An 11,419-nucleotide genomic window follows, 5' to 3' on the forward strand; every position below is an offset into this window, starting at 1 on the left:
TTTTAAGAATGTGAATAGTATAAACACCAGTAAGGAAGAATAATTGTATTAAGGTGGTCTTGAGGGTGCATAAGCAGGAGTAATGGGATGAAATGATAAGCAAATAAGTAAATTAACCACAGTGTTTTCTCTCATTCAACCTAGCGGTGAATTCTCCTATAAGACTGTAAGAAAGTGCTGGGTGCCCCATCACTTGAGACAATAAAAATCAGACTGGACAAATCACTATCCAATATGTATTTGAGGAACAGTCTTTCATTGGCAGAGAGAGAGATTAGATGGACTAATGGATTATTTCCATATCTTGGCTACTGTGATTTGTATTGCTTAACTTCACTGCTATCCAAAGAATGGGGTTTAAAAAGAAGAAATAATTAGTGATGAGTTGCAAATAAATTCTTACAGCATTAAGGAGTGACAAGGGATGCTTTATTAGCCCACAAATATGTCTCTGGTGTGTGTGAGGAATAAAGCCAAGGCACTAAGAACTTGTGAATATACTGTAGGGAGCAATTATGCATTGACAACAGGATGGATTTAGATGATTCTTCCATTCATTAATTTTTATGTTTCTATGATATTCTGGGGAGCCTTAATGTGATTCTAGTTTGGCTCCCCAAATTTAAATTAATGTTTTTAACATACTTGTAAAAGAAAAAGGGGGAAAAAACATATCCTTCCACTATGGAAAATATTTATTAGTGAAAGAATGAGGGGGAAGAGGGGGAAAAAGCTGAAGACCCTTTTTTCTTCAACTTATCAGGTTGAAAATAATTCCATTTTAAGTGCTCCTTGCTTGTAAATCTTCATCCATGTCCTCCCTTTCTTGTCTGTCCATTGTGTCCTCTTTAGGCTTGACCAGCTTTTTCTTTCTGAAGGTTCTGAGCTTCAGCTGGGTCTCTTAGTATGCAAGGGGAGAGAAACGAAATAGCTTAATTTCCCTGAACAGGAGAAAAAGTCAGTTGGACCTATGCCTGCTCAGGGAACAGTCAGACCACAATAAGGGTGTAAATCTGCACCCATACAGCCACAGTCCCAATCCAAAATAAAATCTAGGGTCTGACACGTAGACGGCTTGAGTCAGAAACCACATGGGATAATTTCATAGTTGTACTGGTGGCTATATAATAGTATGGACTATGCATATTTAGCTTGTAAATGTGGAAGTCAACCAGTTGCTAACTTACATAAGAACATGAGGTTAGTCAGAGGATGGCCCTGTGCTCCAGAGAGATGATATCTTAGACAATATCAATAGGACTCATTTTAAATGTCACATACTGCACCTGGTCTATTTGGGGGTGAAGGAGAGGTCTACCTAACCTCCCCATACCCACTGCAAAGATAGTAGGACCCAGGCCTTCGCCAACAATTTCCCCTTTCGGTACTCCATATCCTCAGTTCATAGCAACGTTTCTCAGCCCTCTAAACCATTATTCTGCGGCTATCACAGAGGGTTCAGCTGTAGTTGGAAATATGCAGACAGGAACCACCAGGGCAAGGTGCAAAAGCCATTTACTGTATACAAACCAGGCCCACAAGACAGACAAAATTCTAAAATAAACTGGGACGTTGACTTGCAAATGCTACCCAGACACTCACTCCCAGTCCCAACCATACAAACAGGCATAACAAAATGGCAAAAATGTGTATGACCATTTGGCAGTGGAGTACAAGATGGAGTGTGTGTTAATGTTCCTCAGGGTCGTGGAGGAAAAGAAGGGGCAATTTATCACGTCTGTCCATACTGACAGCACCTAGAGAGAAGGCAGAAAAGAAACACTGATAAGATGAAGTACTCACACGTCTTAGGCAGCAGGGAATCTTTTCTATCCTTGCCATCTTGTTTCACCCTCCCCCACAGAAAAGGGCTTTTTAAAAAGCTTGCTGGTACAGCTTTGTAAGAAGGTTTAGATGCAAGACTGCCACTTGATATCCAAATTATTTTGTTCCCAGGTCAATTAAGCAATCAAGCAGTTCATTCTATTTGTCTCAGATTTAGGGTATGTTAAGCTAGTCATACCTGCATTCATCAGGCAGGCACAGGGCTTGCATTGTTCACTATAAATTCCACATTCTTATCTTAGAAGGGGGAAAAAACACTAATGGATGACCTCACCTGTGTCTTAGTTCACAAATCACCATTTTTCCTAAAGGATCTAAATTCTGAACTTGAACCAAGGTCTTCCAGTAATATTAATGGATTTTGAGAGCAGAACTTCTTTCATTTGCATGGGTCTCAAAGGCATACTTTTTCAAAAGTCATTAGTGATTGTGGGTGCCCAACGTGAGACACTCTTCACCCACCTGAAAATCAAGCCCTTTTAAAGGTGTCTCAAACTGGGCACTAGAAACAGAGGCAGCCAAATTCACTAGTTACTCTTGAAAATTTAGGCCAAAATGTTTCATAATATGTGTAGTGAAAATGGCCCCTCTTGGCAACGTTCTATTTCTAGCATTTAGCGGCATACCAGCTGGCAAATAACTTGCGAACATGAGCTCTTGTGCTCATTACTCTCCAAACTAGTGGAAGAACTCATATATTTCAAAAGCTGCTTCCTTAGGACTGTGTTGTCAGTTAACTACAAGGGGTACCAAACCAGAAAACTAGCTCTATGCATCTGAGAATATAGGGAAGGCTTCGATCTGGGGCTGAACTTCATACCTCAGACCCTTCGCTACTAATTAACTGATTAATTTGATATACTAACATTGATATTTAAACACGCTGCAAAAGGTGCTACCATTATACAAATATTTACTTTTACTATCTTTTTAACAGCTGCTACTTTCAGGGTACATCTACAGTATGAAATTATTTCTAAATCTATTCGAATTTTTGGAAGCTACATTCGGTTTTCTGTGTCCCCCAATAAAGTGCGTGAATTCAGCAGATTGCATCCACAGTACCAAGGCTAGCATTGAATGTTGGAGCGGTGCACTGTCCCACAGTTCCCGCAGTCCCTGCCACCCACTGGAATTCTGGGTTAAGCTCCCAGTGCATGATGGGGCAAAAACATTCTCACCGGTGTTTCTGGGTGTGTGTCGTCAGAAAGCTATGGCAGACAATCGTTTCGCACCTTCTTGGTGTGCAGACGCCATACTGCTTTCAGCAGACGGTGCACCGCTGCTCTCCTGCTACTATGAATCCACCTCTCCAACTCAACTCTGCTCGGCCATCATGAACCGAGCAGCACAGCTTCCACTGCCAACTCTGCTCTTCCGCTGCTTCCAAGCTTCTCCATGTTGTCTGTCCTGGGCTCCCACCTCCGTGAAAGCCACAGAAGACAACCATTTTCCACCATTGTTCAGCTACCGTGAACCGAACAGCACAGCTTCTGCTGCCACTCTGCTCTCCTACATTTTACGCCCTTTATCCAAGATTCCCCATGCAGGTGCCATAGCCATGGAGCCCGATCAGATCTCCCCTGCAGTTTTGACCATTGTAAATACCTCGTGCATTATCCAGCAGTATGTGCGGTACCTGCAAAACTGGGTGAGGAAGCGACGACAGCGCGATTACTATAGTGATGAGGACACGGACACAGACGGCATGGCAAGTGGCGATTGGGAGATCATGGTGCTGTTGGGCCAGGTTCATGCTGTGGAACGCCAATTCTGGGCCCGGGAAACAAGCACAGACTGGTGGGACCGCATAGTGTTGCGGGTATGGGATGATTCCCAGTGGCTGAAAAACTTTTGTACGTGTAGGGCCACTTTCATGGAACTTTGTGACTTGCTGTCCCCTGCCCTGAAGCACAAAGACACCAAAATGAGAGCAGCCCTCACAGTTGAGAAGCGAGTGGCCATAGCTCTGTGGAAGCTTGCAACGCCCAACAGCTACCTGTCAGTCGGGAATCAGTTTGGAGTGGGGAAATCTACTGTGGGGGCTGCTGTGCTGCAAGTAGCCAAAGCAAACATTGACCAGCTGCTATCAAGGGTAGTGACTTTGGGAAATGTGCAGACCTTTGTGGATGGCTTTAATGCACTGGGGTTCCCTAACTGCGGCAGGGTGATAGACGGAACGCTTATCCCTATCTTGGCCCCGGAACACCGGGGTGTCCAGTACATATATCGCAAGGGGTACTTTTCCATGGTGCTGCAAGCACTGGTGGATCACAAGGGACGTTTCACCGACATCAGTGTGGGATGGCTGGGAAAGGTGCATGACGCTTGCATCTTCAGGAACTCTGGTCTATTTGAACAGCTGCAGGAAGGAACTTACTTCCCAGACCAGAAAATTACTGTTGGGGATGTTGAAATGCCTGTAGTTATCCCCAGGGACCCAGCCTACCCCATAATGCCCTGGCTCATGAAGCCGTACACAGGCACCCTGGACAATAGTAAGGAGCAGTTCAACTATAGGCTTAGCAAGTGCAAAATGGTGATAGAATGTGCGTTTGGATATTTGAAAGCGCGTTGGCGCAGTTTACTGACTCGGTTAGATCTCAGTACAACCAATATTCCAATTGTAATTGCTTCTTGTTGTGTGCTCCACAATATCTGTGAGAGTAAGGGGGAGACGTTTATGGCAGGGTGGAGGATGAGGCAACCCACCTGGCAGCCAGTTTCGCACAGCCAGACAACAGGGCGATTAAAAGAGCGCAGCAGGGTGTGCTGCACATCAGAGAAGCTTTGAAAGCCAGTCTCATGACTGGCCAGAGTATGGTGTGAGAGTTGTGTTTGTTTCTCTTAAAGTTACCCGCCCCCTATATATATATTAAAGGAAATAAAGTCACAATTGTTTAAAAAACGTTCTTTATTATTTGTTGCACAAAACATTGAGAGAAATCAGAAGCTAGACCGGGGGGGGGGGGGAGGTTGGGGGATGGAGGAGGGGGAGGAAAGGATAAGTCCAGAAACCCAATCAAAATTTAGGATATGTCAGCTTTCTGCTGCTTGTGCAATCCTCTGGGGTTGACTGTGTTGGTCCCCATAGCCCTCCCCCCCCCTGTGTTCTTGGGCATCTGGGTGAGGAAGCTATGGAACTTGGGGAGGAGGGAGGGCAGTTATTCTGGGGCTGCAGCAGCAGTCTGTGGTCTTGCTGCCTTTCCCGCATTAGATCCACCATACAGAGGAGCATGTCAGTTTGCTCCCCATCTCTTCGTATTCACGTAACGCTTTATGCAACTCCGCAATTGTTTGCCTCCACGCATTCAGCTGGGCCCTATCAGTGCAGGAGGACTGCATGAGCTCGGCAAACATGCCGTCCTGAGTTTGTTTTTTCCGCCTTCTAATCTGGACCAGCCTCTGGGACAGAGTAGACAGGGGCCATGTTGAAACATTTGCACCTGCTGCGGGAGGAGAAAAAGGGAGGGTAGTATTTTAAAAGAAACATTTTAGAGAACAAAGGGGACACTCTTTCTCAGTGAAACAGGCAATTCATAGTACACAGCACATGTTCTTTCTGTACAAGGTCTCATTTTGCCTCTTATACTGAAGTGCCTGCCACTTTGGTGTGAGTCAGCCATCACATGCGGCCAGGCAACAGAATTCAGCTTGCAGGCACCTGCGGGCTCTCTGGGATGATCACACAACACCCTCCCCTCACCCACCCACACACACACACACACACTGTGGGGCTCCGATGAGGCTCTGAGCAGGGATGAGCCCTTTAAACTAAATGTGAACAGCCCAGCATGGCTCCAATGAGGCTCTGAGAAGGGATGAGCTGTTTAAACTAAACGCAAACAGCCCAGCGTGTCTGGGTTTCCCCCGACCCCCCACTGCGTGGCTCTGATCAAACTCTCACTCACCAGAAGTGCCTTCTCCAGGGTCATGGTCCGGGAGCATGCTTTGGGAGTAGGGGGAGGCTATTGGCTCCAGTGTTAAGAATAGTTCCTGGCTCGGGGGGAAAACAGATTCCCCACCTGCCGCCTGTGCACTGTCCTCCTCCTCCTCCTCTTTGTCCTCCAAAAACTCATCCTCCTTGCTCCGTGCTACTCCCCCCTTGCAGGTGTCCACGGACAGTGGTGGGGTAGTGGTGTTGTCACCCCCCATAATTGCATGCAGCTCACAGTAGAAGCGGCATGTATGGACTGTGACCTAAAGTGCCCGTTCGCCTCCCTGGCTTTTTGGTACGCTTGCCTGAGCTCCTTGATTTTTGTACGACACTATTCTGTGTCCCTAGAGTAGCCTCGTTCCGTCATGGCCCTGGAGACTTTAGCATACGTATTTGCATTCCTGTTCTGCCATAACAGACTTGTCTCCCCAACATGCAATGAGATCCAGTACCTCCCATTCGGAACATACTGGAGCTCGTCTGCGAATCTGGGGCTGCGTGGTCTCTTGAGATGGTGGACTCTGCATGGTCGCCTGTGATGGTGGACTGTGCTGATGGTCACCTGTGCTGCTGGTGACCAAACAGGACATTCAAAAGTTCCCGGGGCTTTTACTGCCTACCTGGCTAGTGCATCGGAGTTCAGAGTGTTGTCCAGAGCGGTCACAAGGGAGCATTCTGGGATAGCTCCCGGAGGCCAAAATCATCAAATTGTGTCCACAGTACCTGTAACCCGGAACTGTGATCTTGATTTTAGCGCTACTCCACTTGCTGATGTGGAGTACAGAAATCGGAGTAAAGAGTCCTTTAAATAAAAAAAAACTGATTTGGTCGTGGGGATAGAACCAGTTTTATTTAGAGGTAACTTGGCTAATTACGAAATAACCATGTACTGTAGACCAGGCCTCAGATAACATTCGAAGAAGTGTGCCAGAGCTTCTCTAATGACTATGCTACTCTGAAGGATACATGTGTGCGCACAGCTGGCTTATGTTAATGAATGTTCTTACTCGGATTTTACTCATCCAGGCTTCCTTACTCCTTTCTATTGTTTGTTACATCCATGTTGCGTCTCGCCTTAATTTAATGACCCTGCAGTTGGTAGTGTGCAGGCAAATTGCTGAGCCAGTGTGGAGCCCCACTGAAGTCATGTACAGCACTGCAGCATCAAGGCCTTAGACTGTAATTGGCAGGGACTCTCTTTTTAATCTCTGTATGGTACCCAATACAACAGGCCCTTGGACCTCTAGGGCATTACTATAATGTAAAAAACAATAATGTGCCACCCTTAGGAATGTGAATTGCAGGTTTCTACATGGATGGTGAAGGTTATATAAAGGATGCAGATGATTACTTTTCACTCTTCCTTATATAATGGGTCATTCCTAAATCAGGCTCCCACAGCTCTTTCCCATTTACTGCTTGTCTGGTTTTAAGCTTTTCTTTCAGGACCAGTTGTAAGCAATTTTTGCGGAGCAACTGTGAGGTGGTTAGATATGAAGGTGGGTATTTTGGCCATGTATCAATTTTAACTGGGTTGGGTTTGTATAGGCTGCTCATCTGTGTATTTTCTGGGCTTTTATCCTTGGTGTTTGTCTATGTCAAGTATTTGTGAAAGCACCTTGAGCCATTGAGGATAGGCTCTGTTAATGCATAATTATAAACACATTAAATATGCTATAGGCAGAATTTGGAAACAAGCAAGCAAATAGAAACCCCGTAATAAGTAGGCACGGGGGAATTGCCACACCAGATTGGTCCATCTTGTCCAGTACGTTGTCTCTGACACTGGCCAGTGCCAGAGGCTTCAGAGGAAGGTGTAAATACCCCACTTTTGACAATAATGGAATAACCTGCCCAAAGGAAAGTTTCTTCCCATTCCCCACAAATTAGTGGTTGGTTTATACTCGAAAGGACAGGTCAATATCCATAATTTTTAAATTTTATTTTGTAACTGAATATTCTCTTTAATTATATACATCTATAACCCTACCTGAATCCTACTAAACACTTAGATTAAATGAGATCCTGTGGCAATGAATTCCATGGGTTAATTACACATGGTTTGTAAAACAATAATTTTTAACTATTTTAAAATTGGTTGCTTTTCAATTTAATTGAATGCCTTCATTTTGTAGCATAAGAAATGGTAAATAGGAGGGTGATGGCTGCCATCTTGGCCAACTCACTGGGAATTGAACCGAGGATCTTGTGATGGGTTGTTCACCCCACACCAGGCCTGAAGGGGTTAAGGTGGCCCAGAACAGACCAATTAACCTTCCTTTACAAACCCTGTCCTTCACAAACACTAATTGCAGATGAAGCCGAGCTTTATAAAGGGAGGAAGTTTGGAATAGCAAGGGGCTGCAGAAGGAGAGTCTACAGTCACTCTTTGGAAGCAGAGGGACGGGAGGAGAGGAGGAAACCCTGAGGGGAAGATAAATCCTGGGATCCTAGTCCTGGAAGAAGGGTCAACCCCAGAGGAGTTGTGGAGAAAGACAGCCTGAGAAGGTAGGGTAGACAGAAGCCCAGGGAAACTGCAGCAAGGAAGGGAACTGTGTGGCTTGGCTGCTGGTTATAGGGCCACTGGGCTGGAACCCAGTGCAGAGGGAGGGCCTGGGTTTCCCTACCAGCCACTGGGAAGTGGCACAAGATTACTGGACATGCCAACCAGCCAGCTGGTCCAGCAAGACTTTGCTCCGCCAAAAGTGGGGAGCCTATATCGTGACCTCACCGGAGGGCTGAGTTGCAAAGAGAGAGAGCACTGCAGCGATGGGGTGAGCATCGACAAGGGGCGCCATATGGGAAGAAAGCTGCTATGCCACGCCTGGCCAGGAGGAGTGAACACCCATTACAGAAGTAAAAAGCACAAGCTGCTACAGCTTGAACTAAAAAGCCAGTGCTCCTCAGTGTGTGGCTGTAACAACTCATAGCCTTTGCAGATTGGCACGGATGGGGCTCTGATACACACTCACCACTGGGTTACAGGAGCTCCCGCTTTAGCTTCCCTGCATTATTCCTGATTTGGGATAGCTTTGTCATGTCCCCTCTTATTCATCTCTTCTCTACACAAAAGATTCCCAGTCTTTTCAATCTCTCCTCATAGGGCAACCTTTCCTTTCCTCTAATTGTTTTTGTTGCCTGTCTCTGGACCTCTACTATTTCTGTTTGATCAGGTTTTTTGGAATAGGGTGACCAAAACTGAACACAGGTTAGTGGATTCACTCTTAAAGCATGGATCTACTTTGAAAAGTGAGCCTGTGTTTTGTGTTTATTGAATCCCAACAATTTCTAATTTCTTTATCTACAAGTAAAAAAAAAGTTTCTTTCTAACTTCCAGCCCTGAAATGCAAGCTGGGATCCTGAAAGTCAAGCTGTATCCTTTTTTCATTGTGCATTATTGCCAATAGATTATGGGGATACAAGCCAAATTTTGCCTGCAGTAATACTTGTTCAATACCATCGGCTAACGGGTTTGCACAAGTGTAATTGATTGGACCTCAGTAAATCATTCTGTTAATGTACAAGAGGGAATAGAATCCAGCTCACTCCCCACAGCTATGCTGGCTAACAACAGTTACAATTTACAAAATAGTTAAAGCTTTTTTGTCACCAACATCAGCAGAGAGACAGATGGAGCGGGCCTGCTGAGTACAAAGGTGCCATTTTTATATAGTCACTTTTCAGAGAAGAATTGCATTGTAACATTTTTGCTTCCCTAGAAGAGGTTATCCCTGTCCCCTGCTGATTGAGTGGCCTTATCTTATTCATTGCAAAAATATTGCTAAAAACTGTATTTGTCCACTCATATGAATAAAGACTTTCTTCTGACCCTGTGCTCTTCGATTTCTTCTACCTCAGAAAACAATAAGACTGTGTGTATCTTTTGAGAATGTAAATTGCAACATCAGGAATTATTCTGTAGTTTATGTTAATGGTAAAGCTGAACTAGAGATTTAAACATTCCTGGAATTAAAAATATTTTTGTAAGTAATAATACTTTGTAAAATATCCCAATAACAGTCCAATCTAGTCTGGAGGAGGAGGGATGGGAGCAAGATATCTGAAATATTGCTAGTCAAATTAATAAGCAAACAATACAATTCTATATTCTCTTTTAAAATGTTTGATTGATATTCTGTGAATTTAACAAAACATTGAAAGGGTCACTGTCAAGACTAACAAATTTATTTGAGCATGTGCTCGAAGATTTTTTGTAGATGTTCCAGGTGTTCTGCGCAGGAATCTGAAAATATGGCCACATCATCAAGGTAGGCGACTGCATATTCTCCCAATCCCACTAGGAGACCATCTACAAGTTTTTGGAAGGTGGCGGGTGCATTTTGCAGCCTGAAAGGGAGCACATTAAATTCATACAGCCTGACATGTGTGATGAAGGCTGACCTTTCCTTGGCGGATTCATCTAGCGGTACCTGCCAGTACCCCTTGGTTAAGTCCAAGGTAGAGATGAACTAGGCCCGTCGCAGTTTCTCCAATAGTTCATCTGTGCATGGCATTGGATAGTTGTCTGGGCAAGTTACAGCATTTAGCTTATGGTAGTCCATGCAAAAACGTATCTCCCCATCTGGTTTGGGAACTAGAACCACTGGAGATGCCCAGGCACTGCCAGAGGGGCAGATTACACCCATCTTGTAACATATCCTGGATCTCCCATTCTATAGCAGTTTTAGCTTGAGGAGACACCCGGTAAGGTTGGGCTTTAATTGGGTGAGCATTACCTGTGTCAATGGAGTGGTATGCCCGTTCAGTCAGTCCTGGGGTGGCTGAGAACATTGGCGCGTAGCTAGTGCACAGCTCCTGGATCTGCTGTCACTGCATACGCCCAAGGGTTATGGAGAGGTTCACCTCTTCCACGTCACCATCACTGTTCCCTTCATAGTAGACACCTTCAGGCCACTCAGCGTCATCTCCTCCCAGGGCTGTAAACTGACAAACCTTTAATTCTCTGGAATAAAAGGGCTTTAGAGAATTAATATGGTACACCTTAGGCTTTTGGTTGGAGGTGAGGAATGCTATGAGATAATTAACAGCTCCCAGGTGCTCTTGGACCGTGAATGGCCCTTCCCATGACACTTCCATTTTATGGGCCTGGAGCGTCTTTAAGACCATGACCTGGTCTCCTACTTTGAAGGACCGCTCTGTGGCATGTTTATCATGCCAGGCTTTTTGCTCTTTTTGAGCATCCTTTAGGTTTTCTTTAGCAAGGGCTAAAGAGGTTTGGAGGGTGTTTTGTAGGTTGGTTACGAAGTCCGGAATGTTAGTTCCTGGAGAAGGTATAAACCCCTCCCATTGCTGCTTCACCAACTGTAATGCCCCTTAACCTCACGGCCATATACAAGTTCAAATGGGGAAAACCCTAAACTGGGATGGGGTACAGCTCTGTAGGCAAAGAGCAACTGCTGCAACACTAGGTCCCAATCATTGGAGTGCTCATAAATGAATTTACGTATCATGGCCCCCAAAGTTCCATTAAACTTCTCCACCAGGCCATTTGTTTGATGATGGTAAGGGGTGGCAACCAAGTGGTTCAACCCATGAACTTCCCAAAGACTTTCTACAGTTCCTGCATCTGTAGTTCCTGCATCTGTAAGGATATCAGAGGGCCAGCCTACCCTGGCA

Source organism: Lepidochelys olivacea, assembly GCF_965140295.1.
Source record: "Lepidochelys olivacea isolate rLepOli2 genome assembly, chromosome: 1".
NCBI lineage: Eukaryota > Metazoa > Chordata > Testudines > Cheloniidae > Lepidochelys > Lepidochelys olivacea.